At 35.5% G+C, this 13,902-nt stretch overlaps 1 protein-coding gene across 1 annotated transcript in view; it reads right to left on the bottom strand.

Moving 5' to 3' along the window:
* LOC109864127 (RING finger protein nhl-1-like) overlaps positions 1–12,772 on the bottom strand; it is an 80,136-nt gene extending 67,364 nt beyond the window's left edge. The window contains 2 exon segments of the mRNA XM_020445043.1: positions 10,462–10,566; positions 12,092–12,772. The gene's annotated coding sequence lies outside the window, so the exon portion shown is untranslated.
* Positions 12,773–13,902: the final 1,130 nt, after the last annotated feature.

Here is a 13,902-nt window from a genome sequence, read left to right as displayed (position 1 = left end):
TCTCTCTCTCTCTCTCTCTCTCTCTCTCTCTCTCGAGTGATATTCCTCTGTGTCAATTAGAATATATTACATATATTATTAATGTTGATGTTAATTTGCATAAGATATATGTATATATATATGTTTGTGCATATATGCGCGCGCGCGTGTGTACACGTACATTATATATATGTATTATATATATGTATGTATATTAATCATTCAAAAAAAGTTTTATTTTGTAGGTCTTGCGATATTTATACGTAATTTTAACACAAATGTAATTTCAAAAAGAATCATTCTGTTCAAACAAATTATTCGATTTAGCGGCAAGTTTTACGAACCGCGTATATTTCAACAAGATTCATATCNTTTTATCGCAATCGTTGCACACGAGGAACGTGAAGTATGCTTCGTGCAGTAGAGTTTGTGTCACGCGTTCTGACTTTAAAATGAGGCCGACGCCATACATACTCTGGTTAATTTTGAACACTTTGCATATTCTAAGTATGCGCCTAACTCAAATACCACAACAGATATGACGACATGTGGAATTACCGTGTAAGAGACGACGTGCTAAAAAGAAGTTCACGGACTTGAAGCGCAAATTCAAAGTGCAATATATGTATGCAAACATACGAAATATACGTTCCGATTGAATTTGTAGTCGGTTACTTTTNGGACTTACTTCTCGACCTCAATCCGCGCTGAAAAGTTGTGTCGCTTTCAATGTTAATTAAATATATTTAAAAAAANTCTTCATNTGGTAACTTTTTTATCGNCGTCAGAAAAAAACCGCACTCATAAATTATCGAATAGTTTCTCTNCCTGCTGCTAGATTATCGTTCTCAGTAATTGTTACGTGTAACTTCGGAAGCTCGCAATTTCGCGATAAAAGGACATTTATAGGTCTTCCGTNTTTNTTCAAGTTATAGGACATTGTGCAATATCTCTCCCATATTTCCTTTTCACAACGTACTTTCTGTTCTCCGTATCTTATCGAGAGGCTTCCATCATTTGCGGACGGCAAATTGGGGTAAAGTAATTTAAACGTGCTTGAAACGGAAATACATGGACACGCCGTAATTATTTCTGGTCAATATAAAGACTTAATTGAACCAATAATCTGTAGGGCTAACTGTAATTAACGCTCTGACGTAACCGCATCGTTTCTCTCGCAGATGCGACAGAAGTTTGTAGAGACGCCATCGATTTTAAAGCCACCATTGTGTATCTTCCGTTTAAAATTTGCCGTTTTTTATGTTTGTACACTAATAAAATATGTGTGTGTGTGTATGTATATATATATATCTATATACTATATATACTATATATACTATATATACTATATATACTATACATACTATACATACTATATGTATACTAGCTATTTTTATATTTATAAACTAGTTATAATTATATACTAGTTAAAATTTATTAACTAGTAAAATTTATTAACTAGTATCACAAGTGAAAAAAAAATATAAGTACATATTGTTAACAAAAAAAACTACAGTTTACTATATATTTAGGAAAAGCTACGAGAAAGTAGAACAATACGAGAAAGGTCGTTATAACTGCTGTTTCAAGAGGCGCATAATTACGAACGATTGATTTCTACCGACTTCCCTTTTAAGTAATGAATAAGCAGTAAAACTAATGGCCGTCATTACCATTAAAGCGAGATCTCGAACAGTGTTAAACCTCTTGCAAAGAAATTTGCATAATTTATAAGTAGACTAACGTAAAAGGGCACTTCGGGACAGTTCAGCGTAAAGTTGCAATTTTCTTGCATGACCGCCACGTATCTAATTGAACGACACTCTTATGCAAAGACATTCATAAAATTTACATGCAATAACAGCCTTGTTATTTTTTCCATGACGAAATACTCTTAGCGCGCGACGCGCTAATTCACAATCTCATAATTTCCTACGGACTTATCGATAAGTTCGTAATATACACAAAAAAAAAGATCGTTAGATATGCCACTAAAAATTACTGACACAANGGAAAGTCCGTTATTGAACAAACGGCGTAATTAACAAACGCGTCTTAGACGTTCTCATTATAAATCTCATCTCGGTAACGGACTTCCTCGTCTTGACAAGCTTTACGTAACTATATGTAACTTCGGACAAGAGGATTATGAAGTTTGATTGTTNGATGAATACGAGAAAGTATAACTATATATTCGCTCGTGCGGTTTTATACATTGTTCTATACTCTTTTGTAAAACTGTCGCAAAAATACAGAAAGNAGANACGTTGTTCCGAAAGAATANTAATGATAAGAGATAAAATGCGAGCGCGACGATCGACGATCGATGTTTGAGACCGGGTCTCTCGCCTTCCGTCTGGCGGTGTGAATAGTCTTTTTATCATTTGCATGGGAATCGGTGAAGAAAAGAGCACGAACCGAGACGGGGCAAAATCTTATTGTCGAATCGGGAGTTCTCGGAAGAAGGCGCGCGGGAGAAAATTAAAGAAAAATCTTCTACACCGAGAAGCGCAGAGGCACGACGCGGCGCTTTACACAGACCGGTATGTATACCGGAGAGAAGAACGCGATAACATCCAGTGATTGTGTTGCAGCGTTCTTATTTGCGAAGGAGTCTTATTATCCAGAAACGTCGATTGCATCTCCCGCCGCGTTCACTCGAACAATCTAGTCTAGTGACGAGTATAGTGATGTGATATAATGCCGCCTCGTTAGCCCGCAATAGAAGACCGGCAGAAATAGTGAGAAAGAGAAAAAGAGAAATTCCGAAAGAGAATCTCCCGGCAAATTGCGCCAATAATATAGTCAGCGCGTTTTAATCTATTATTTACGCGAGCACATTCCATTACTGTGTCCCTTAATTCCATTATCATCCCTTTGTGCTCGCTTTGCGTTTTATCCTCATTCGCAAACAACAATGTTGGCCTGTGTCACGATCGCGTATTACTTTATGCACGTCAAACCGTCGGAAGACATAGAGTCAAAGCCCGCGAGCTTAAAACGACGTTCCTTTGTCCGGCAATTAACACAATTGCGCTTTCGGGCCATTTGAACAGTAGTTGCTTTTCTCGCTGCTGCTGTTTCACGTTGTTCTCAAAGAAGTAGAAAACGANGGCAATTGCGAATATTACGTTTACACTGGTTTTTAAAATCTTCCCCACGTGGAANATTTTTCTCTGTTGCGGAGGATTTTAGTTTTGCAAGAAACAAACGCAAGAAGTAAACGCAACTCAAAGAAAGTCGAAAAGAAATCTCATTCACTTTTTTTCAGTCGTTCGATACGTAAAAATACGAAAGTATAAACTGGAAGTTTATTTTATCATACGGAACGAACAATTAGAAGTGTCCACATCTGGCGCTAAATCGCTTCTTGTTAAACTAGAAACACCAGCAAATTCGGCTTTACATATCCGTTTTTCCGTCTCAAAAGCACGCCCAACTGCCTCGTAACTTTTGTAAGTAGTCGTTTGTGGCTCAAGTGACGCGAAGTAGTAAAAACCACCGCTGGTTACAGCGCGCAAAACGACGGCACTTTAAGCTCGCGATCTCTCACATATTGTGCTTTTCGCTTCTAACATACCATATTTGGAGAGAACAGTTCTTCATAAAAAAAAGTGTATTTTTTTTATCACGATTTCCGATTGTAATAACACGAAGAGAGAAAATTTATTTTTAATATAAATTAAAAAAAAAAAAAATGAAATTGCATCTACTGCACAATTTTGAACAATTAATTAATTATGTTTCGTTTGCAAAAGAGATGTGTATTCGCAACAACGATTTAAGTCGTAAATTGTATTTTGTCATATCTTTGTCTACTCGTGCGATCACATTCCAAGTATTCTAGAGATACCTATCGGATTTTGCACGAATCCCATTAAGCGCGCCGCATGAATCGCTGCAAATGCATCTACTATCCGTAAATTTCAACGATTATCCGCTATTACAATTCGCCCGCGTTCACGCAGACAATTCGATCGTGGACAAAAGCGACGAAAGTGTGCGATCTATATCGAATCCCTTGGGGATAAGTATCTATATACCAAGTTTGCAAGATGAAAATTCGCGAGAACACGGTAAACAGACAACTGTTTGGTTTAGCATGGTTTAATCTGTGAATGAATCGCATTAAGAAAGCCACACTCTCTGTGTTTAGCCGTATTTGAGCGGAACGCTATCAAAGACGTGTCTCTCTGTTCATTTAACTCTGCAANAGTATATACGTCGCTCAATATGGCACTTGCGCGTTTCCATAAATATACATATTTTACATTCTTACATATTTTTAATTGTATTATTTAAGAAANTATAAGCTTTTATTAAAAAGATTGTTATGCGCGAAAAACAATNTCGAATTTAGATTTTGAAAATTGTCTGCTAGAATTTTGCATTTAAAGTCCATGTCNGATTCTTAAATCAAATTGGAANAATTCGCTCTCAAAACGTCGATATACGGTATGTTTCTGTACCGAAAACTTATATATCTCTCTGTCTCTTCGACCTCTGAACAGTCTCGTTTGGATAAAGAGCTGATCGCCCAGCTATAATGGAACGCGATTTTTTTTTTTACTTTATATATATATTATGTATATATATATATTGTATATATAATATAATATAATATAATATAATATAATATAATATAAGAAGTTTATAAAAAGCATAATAATTATACTCTCCAACAATTTTACAATATACAATATAAGAGAAATTTTTCATCTATAGTATTACAAGATACACAATACATTCTAAAACCTATAAAATATTTGTTAAGCGTAACATTTGTAAGATATTTTTGTTGGTCGTGCGCATTTTTATATTTAAGGTGTAGTAAACAAGATTTCCGTGTGCGGCCTGATTCAACATTCCAGCTCGGATTTTGCACGCCGCGCTGAACTTACTCGTAACGCGGTCGACGTCGTTGTGCGACCACGATGACGATGAAATATCAAGTAGTCGGCTATATAAAAGTCGTGGACGAAAACCGGGCGAGAGAGTCTCTCTCGTTGGAATAATCCACGTCGAAAATGCGCCCGCGGTTTCCGCGCCGTTGCAATTCGACGTTCACAATAAATTTCAGCACGTTTTAGCTACTACCGTTTTACTTACTTATAGTTAACTACTACGTACGCGCACGCCATGGAATTATATTATATTTCCCGCTCGGATATGGTGCAACACTGTTGTGCAGCAGCATGAGATCGTGGAATTATAACCCGCGCTGGCGTTTCTAATTTCGGCGAATGCGCGAGCCAACCTTTCGCAAAACGCTCCGGGTTACTTAGACGGTAATACACGTGGATGAGAATCGCGGTATTGTGGAAGGTCAGATCGCGGTATTGTGGCATTGCAACGTATAATATTACGGTATATTACAAAATATAACAGTANTATTGTGATATTATAAAGAATATGATATTATAATGCATTTTCTCTATTAGCGAAGGAGTAATTTATAATTAATAAATTTACACACACACACATACACATATAAATATGTACACATATTTATGTATAGAATCCTATTTTAAGGGNATGCTGAACCGTCCTGTTTTACCCACATTTCGTAGTTTCAATTTTTTGTAAAAACTATTAATCGGAATGTGAAAAACGCTTCTCTAGAATAAAAGAAAAATATGCTAAAAAATGGAATGCTCTTAAAAATACAAGAAAAAAAGTTTACGAACAGTTACTGAGTAGACTACATTTTCACTTCGTATACAAGATTAGCAATGATTTAAAACAAAAGTTTATAGGTTTTCATTCTATAGATATAAACGAATATCGGCCGGCAGTGTGTCAATTTTAAAACTTCATATCTCGAAAATGGCTCGTGCAAAAGACAAGCCATATATAGATAGTGGTTTGAAAACNTTTTGACATTAGCTACAAACATATGTAATGAAAACTACAAGTCCCTATTAAAAAAATGTAAAGATAATCTTAGTAAGAATTTTCAAAGTAATTTNGAGGTCAAACAGACGTCAGCATCACCTTCTTGATCCTTATGTAAGAAACATTTTTTTATCTTCCATATTATTCTCGAGATATTTGTCTGGAGCAATTAAAATGAGACATTCTATATTGTGTATTATATATATCTCGCTTTTCGACGGATAAAATGTCACTGCTATTGATTATATGAATTATTGAACTGTAAATAATTTGATAATAAAAGCTATTCCGCGTGACTTAGACTTTATGCTCGTTATGAGTGAATTGAATTTATTTGCCATCGGACGTTTTTTTTTTGTTTGCATTTTTATGTGTGGAGAAATATGTATGAAAAACTGTTCTTCTTTCCTTTACGACATTTATTTACATGCATTTTGTAACTTAGCTCGCGATGCGTTCTTTCAATCGTGCGGCAACATTCCACTTTTGCTACACAATTCTTCGGCGCGTACTATTCCTGAGTACAACGACACGACTGAAGAGAAAGAGAGAAAGAGAGTACTAGAAAATGCTAAAAAGCATTAAAGCACCAAAAGCTAGAGATTATCTACTACTGTCACTTGTTATGGAGCAATCTAATTTCGGGAAAGACTGCGATTTAAAGACGTTGCTCTTGCTGTGACAGTCAATTTTTGTCGACGTAAAAATGCATCACGAATACACAATGTTTGAACGAAAAAATGTGCTGCGACGCAGGCAAACAAAATTCATTGGCACACGTGCACGATAAATATAAAATACTTTGAGTATATATTATACATATATGTACATATATATGTACATATATGCATACATATGCAAAACTATATATGTACAACGATACTGCACACTGCCTGAGTATATCTTGACTGATATATCTNGACGACACAATTGTAACTATACAATTTATACTCGAGCAAACTCGGTCAAACGTAATATATATAGAATAAAAATTATGATTAATTAACATTTAAAAAGGAAAATTTAATATTAGAGAGAGAAATTAAATTTCATCATTTTCAAGTAATTTTTATCTTAAGCGATTCCGCATTATTTCCAACAAAGAAGAGAACNAAGATTATTTCTGGTAAAAATGAAACACTGTAAAAAAAATGCGCGGAAAGAGCAGTGGTATTTTCTGAGCGAATTCAATTATCTCTTTAATCGTCGGAATCGCCTAGCGAAGCAGCGTACAGAAATACCAAACGAAGTTTGCGTTCTTCAGAACGCAATGTTCGACATTGCTTCAGCGCGTGAATAAAATATGTTCCACAAATATGTTTCTCAAAATATATCTCTATCTATTAAAAAAAAAAAAGAAAGAAATTACATATTTATCAGTTTTATTGTAATGATTTTTTGTAGATATAATAAAAGCACGCGATATGTGTACTAAAAGTAAATAAAAGTTTCTCACAAAAAGCACACGTTAACATATTTAAACGTTATGAAATTGTGTTATGCATCTTTTTACGTTAAAGTAATTATCTTCTTTTTTGTCAATTTTCTCGAGGAATAAAACGCAGTATTTTTAATTGCAGACATTTTATAATGTTACTCTAGAGACACTCGCTTTTACGAACAAACTTTATATTTGTGTGTGTGTGTGTGTGTGTGTATGTGTGTAAATAACGTTACGGAGTAATCTCGCGTAGTATTAATGAATCATCGGATTTCTCATACAAATTCCGCATCCACATGATTTTGGTTGTGATATTATAATCCTTGCACGTAGAGCATTTAAAGTTCAACACCGTGTGATATTGGAATATGTGCAATGTACACAATCACGTTATATTACAAGATCAGTTAATTTAAATATCCATAGTGAAAAATAAGATTAATTATAGATTAACTATAGATTACAACATAATTAAATCGTGCGATTTCGGATTAAACACACACGCGCGCGTACAGGATAATTTCGGTATATAAGCCGCACTTGTCGAGAACTTAATTTATCAAGTTTATAATGTTAAAGATAAATGAACTATAGCAACAGAAACTTCATACTATCTTGTACTATAAAAACAATCAAGTCTTTATTCTTTATAGCTTAAAAACACTTGAAAAAATTTTTGCATTTTTTTTTCTATGAGAATAAATTATATCTTTAATTATATCTTTACTTGGCCATGTGTAGGACTACGGTTTTATAAAAAAAACTTTAAACTACAATACTTCCTTTCAGTATTTACTTATGTAAAACACATTATATATATATATATATATAATACCATGTAATATTAATAAATAAAATAAAAATGTAGTACTGCTTATGTATATCTTAGCACAGACTTGTACTAAGAGAAAATGCTCTTCAACAAGACCTTTACACACAAGTAGCCGTAGCCGTAACATATCATAAGAATTGACCAATTACAATCGTTTATATTCAAAAATGGCAGTCTTGTGATTCAAAACTTCTTAATATGATTGGCTAATTCTTAGATCTGTTCTACAATAAGTCGAATGTATATTACATATTATATATATATCGTATAGATATATATATAATAGATAGGTACACAGTTTCAAGAATACGAAAATCGGTGCGAACATATGTTTGATACAAAAAGCAATTGATGAATTCACTTCTGACAAAGAAGAATGAAACTCATTTGAGGCGAGCGGTTCCTCGATCTCAACGTCAGAAGAAAAATGGATTTCTTGTAGCTAGTGCGAGGAATGGACATAAATGTAGATCCACCTATACAAATGAAGACCCATTTTTCACTTGGCAACTCTGCAATTCTGCCAATGACTTTTTACGATAACTCGACCGAAGTCTGTGATAACTAACTGCAACGCGATATCAGGCGTTACATACCGCGCTACTCTAAAACCGATAAATCATACCTCGGCGTCCATTTTTGTAAAATATCGATCCGACTTACAGTTGCCTCCAACGGTTTATCATAAAAACGTTTTATAAAACGATAGAGTATTATACGTGATTAATTTTTTGACGTGTTTTTGTATTGTCAGTCAACTTCCTTACGTTACAATGTGTACACAAAGAAACTAATAATTGTATCTACAAAATATAAAATAAAAAATATTTTTAATTAAAATTGAAATATACAAAGCCAATTTTCCGATGTTTATGTATTCTATTATTTCGACATATATTTACAAACCAAAGGCTATTTTTATTTCATTGTTTTGTAAATCCAATATTATTGACTTAATTATTACATTTACTAATTTATGCGCATAATATTTACGCACTTTGAGTATGTAACTGATATTTTATATTTAGACTTGTAACGAGTGCAAGAATATTTTTTTGTAATTCTAATATATTTAATTTTTATAATTCTCATATATATGCAACATACGACGCAATTCGGTATTGGAATATTTGCATTTTATTACAACGTGTACAAAAGTTCGCGCGTCAAAAAATTGGCGCACGCGAAGGTTTTAATTATTTTATTAATGTTACAAGATATCTCGCATTACGTAACAAATCAAAGTACGTTATTATTCCTTTTCGTCAATCGATAAACATAATTATATTCCACGATAAACATAATTATATTCAGTTTTACGATATATATTAAAAGTAAGAAAACAAAGCTTTGCGGATCGAAGACAGAACGAAAGACGAAAAAGAGGGGAGCAGCAGTCAGCAACCCTCTAGCAATGAGCTGTAGATTATATAAGGTAGCGCGTGACGAAGATTGATTAGTGCGAATTCATTTGTATTTGTCGACTTTTTCTTAATAACTCTCGCTCGAGGATGATAATGCGATTATTATCCCAAAAGAAATTTTGATATTTTTAACGAACAGATAGATTTGACAGAGAGATTATATCCCGAACGCGTAACAAAGTTCACTAACAAGATAAGAAGTTCTAAAACTCGTTAATCGACCATCGTGTTATCCGACCAATTATTTTTACAATATCGAAGGTTAGGTAGAGTCATTATTCAAAGTCTGCTAATGAGTCGCTGAAAACCTCATTACTAATCGCATGCTAACTTACTAATTAATCTGATATATTTTTTAATATTATTTCGTAATATTACACTTTATTGTGCTTTGTAGCGCTGACAAAGTATAGTAAGTACTGTTGATGTGCTTTTGCATTGCGACGTCATTACTAATTTCAAAGTGAGGCACGATGTGCTGAAATGCGCTTCTTGAAAGCTGATGCGAATATTTTCTGCTCTCGTCTGCTCGACTTGGACAAGTACACGTATTATTTACCTATTATTAAGGTGAAATCAACAAACTTCGTCAAAATTGTTGCGATTCCACGCAAAATTGCAATCCGTTGCGATGCAAACTCAATACGATTATTTTCATTTATGTTCGCCATGTTGTTAACGCTCGCAATACAACACAAAAAAGCTTTCTGCATTGACGTCAGCGTCTCGTAGCGCGTAAGCGCCGCTCGAACGCAACAAATATATAACACAATAGGTATACCTACCAAATTTGTTAAAAATTGCTCGGTCACTATTTGTTGTTAATACATATATATTCAACACAAGAGGATTAGGGAACTAACAAAATATTTGATTACAAAAATTCTTACCTGATTCGTTGACCGCCTTTCGGCGGTCGTCCCCGGTTGGGGGCCCTTTCTAGTGGTCCCCGAGTGGTTGTACTTTCCAGTCACTAAAATCCAGCGCTGTGACAGCTAGAAACCAGAGATCCACTTTTGTTAAACTGCGGCTCAAACACGCGAAACGCGACATGACTGCAATTTCCGAGGCAACCGAAATTTGGAGAAATCGCGAGGTTTCCTCGCCCATATAAATCGTCATTGCGCGCATGTATGTATGGACATGAATGTGTCGTGTAAATTTAAACGCGCTGTCACGCCACCGGGAAACGCTCAATGAAGATAACTGATCAAAAGCGCCGACGTGATCTTTTGGCCGAGTTACAGGACGATCTCGCGTAGGACGATTCTCGTGATTAGTGACCGAAACGTTGCCAAGATCAAAGTGAGAAAAAAAAATATCGGATATCCAAAGTTAAGCCGGTGCTACAATATAATAGTTTTAATTAGTAATGGCAGCGTTGTGAGACTCCGCAAACACCGCAGCGGCAAAAATAAAAAAAAAAACATTGTCGTAATTTACATGATGTCCGTAAATCTCGATGTTGCATCTCGTCGTCGCGTATTGTCGCGATAACAGCTCTCGTCACAGACTATCGTGAAACCGAGCGAATTTTTCCACTATCCGATTAAAAAAAAAGCGATTTTGTTTTTAGACAAGCGATAAACAGAGACGCGGCGACGGTTCCCGAGTGAAAGCGGTCAACGTTAAATCAGCCACCGGTCCTGCATGGCGCTTGTATCGCGGGCACGATTGGCTACGAAGCGTATTTTTAAATAAAACGCATATTTTTCCACTGTAGAGTTTTTTTGTTGTTGTAATTCATGTTTTGTGTAATTCACGTTTGCAATCAAAGCACCGTTATATTCACCGTATTCCGCGGAACACACAATGTTTTCCTCAAAACTGTTTATTAACACTGTTATGTTCAAGAAAAATATCCTTCAGTCGGTTTGATCTTTCAGGTTTTTTTTTTATTCAGAAACAATCAAAACACACATTTGCACGAGTTAATTTTATTTTTATAACTTCTAAACAAGAATGTTTTTCTATAGAATATAAACATTTGTCAACACTATTTCAAACGTATTTTATATTATTGCGATGTAATACTTCAAAACTAAATTTAAAAACCTATTTCCGAGTGTATATACATATATATATATATGTTACTTTTAAAATAAATTAAAATTTACCGAGTTATTGACGGAAAAATTACATTGAAATTTTCACAAAAAATCAATATTTTCAGGGCTTTTATTGGTAATAAAAAATTGGCGCAATNAGTAAACACACACTATATTGCACCGTTATTTTCTCTCTTTTTTTTTTATCGTTTCAATCACGCGCATTCACGGAACACTTTTGGAAGGTATCGAGATACATCGAATGGTTTTACGAGTGGCGTTTGTTTCGCCCGATGTTTTTCGGATTTNAGACAAACAGAATCGTATATATTTCGGAAATCGAGCCGATTATCAACTGCGAGGTAGTGATATACTNGCGCGATAAACAAAAAAGAAGAAGAGAGACGACGTGTGTGTTTTCTAGTGTCATGCAGCTTGCACTTNAACTGATTTATACATGTTATTTTTAAACCTCTTTCTTCTATCTCATTGTTGTCCGNCACAAATTCCCTATTTATATTGAGATCGCGNATCGGTTTGTCCGTAACGACGCGCGCGTCGTCAAAAGAATACACAAGAACGCCATCACTTGGTACGCGATCGGTGAATAAGAATGAAACGGAACGGTTGCATATCGCAGAAGAAAAAGCGGAAAATAGAAAGGCATGTCGCGCGCGCGAGAGTTGATGAGAATCCTTCTACATCCGTTCAGCTGTCAGCGGATATACGGCGACCGAAAAACTGTAGCGAGAACGGAGCGAGTAATTGGACACCGGGTGGCCATATTAGAGCACGCAGAGATAGACGGAGATAGAGAATGGGGGAAGAGCGTCGGAAACAGCGGAGAGACAAGAAGAGTGAAGGGTGGAAAGGAAAGGAAAGTGAGAGTGTGCGAGTAAGAGAAGAGATGAGAGGACGAAAAGAGACGAAAAGTGGATCAGAAATGAGATGGCGAAAGGAGACGAAGCGGATAAATTGAAGAGAAAACGATGAGTGAGAGAGAGAGAGAGAGAGAAGACGAGTACAAAATAAGAAATGAACCTTTAAAAGGCGGAAGTAGAAAAGCGGCGGTTAAGTGAGAAAGATAGTGATGACAAAATATGCAAGCCAGAAGAAATATAGTGATGATAGGAGAAAGAGACAGAGACGGATGAGAAAATGAGGGAGGAACTGCAGTAGAGTAAAATAGAAGGTGGATGGCGAAATTGGTCACGAAGATGAGTCAAAAAGAAAAGAGAGAAGAGAGAGAGAGAGAGAGAGATAAAATGAGAAAATAGAGATGATGACTAACTTAATAAGAGGTCAAGTAAGATTATATATGGAGAGAAAGAGACTCGCAAATTGGAAGAAAAAAAGAAAGAAAAGTGATGAAAATGTTTATGACAACAAATAAAAAATTATTGTTACAATAAAAGTTTCAGAAAATCTAGCATATGATATCAAATCAGACGTCAAAGAAGACAAAACGGAACGCATAAAACTGAAAATGAAAAGGCAGAATTGAAGAGGCATCTGGTGAAACAAACTAAACCGAGAAAGCAGGGATTTAGAATAAAATAATCAAAATGGAATAAAATGTTTGAGTGGGAACGGGATTAAAAGAAAGGGTGAAATGAAAGATTCTTTTGTCAAAAGAGACGGAACGTTTTAATGAGAACCTGCGCAAAATTAGCAGGAAAGAGCAGAACAAAGTCAGCGTTGACTGAACAACAAAGAGACTTATAATAAAGCCAGAATTCTAAAAATTGTAGAAACGCATAAACACATTGAGTAGTCAGGAGAAATAAAATTGAGATATGTTGCCGAACAAGTTTTCGGGTTAAAAGAAGATAAAAATGTATCAAAGAGGAAGAGGAGAGGAAAAGACCGTGCGAAGAAGCACGTGGAATCAAGGACACGCGAAGCAAAATCGGAAAGACAAAATGAAACCTGGCGAAAAATTCGAATAAAGATTTTCATCGGTGCGATGAAGGTCGATAAAGTCTCGCAGCTTATTTAATTTATTCGAAAACGGAAGAATATATTGGTGGGGATCATCTTGAAGCGCAGAAAATGGACATAGAAGGACAGATACGTGAGATCCGGAAAGGGCGCCATTGCCGTTCGTTCTAGCTCGTTCACGCGCATGCGCACGAGCGCGATACCGTTTTAGTATCGGAGCGCACCGGTGCGCACCGGTGTGTGCATTATCTAACACTTAAAATTAGACGACGATGGCGACGGCGGCGACGACGACACTATGACAGCGGTCGACAGTGATGTATTCTCTCTCTCTCTCTCTCT

This window comes from Pseudomyrmex gracilis, unplaced genomic scaffold, assembly GCF_002006095.1.
Source record: "Pseudomyrmex gracilis isolate BER0280 unplaced genomic scaffold, ASM200609v1 scaffold_17, whole genome shotgun sequence".
Taxonomy (NCBI): Eukaryota; Metazoa; Arthropoda; class Insecta; order Hymenoptera; family Formicidae; genus Pseudomyrmex; species Pseudomyrmex gracilis.
The sequence above is the reverse complement of the archived record's forward strand: the minus strand, read 5'-3'. Positions and strand labels throughout refer to the sequence as shown.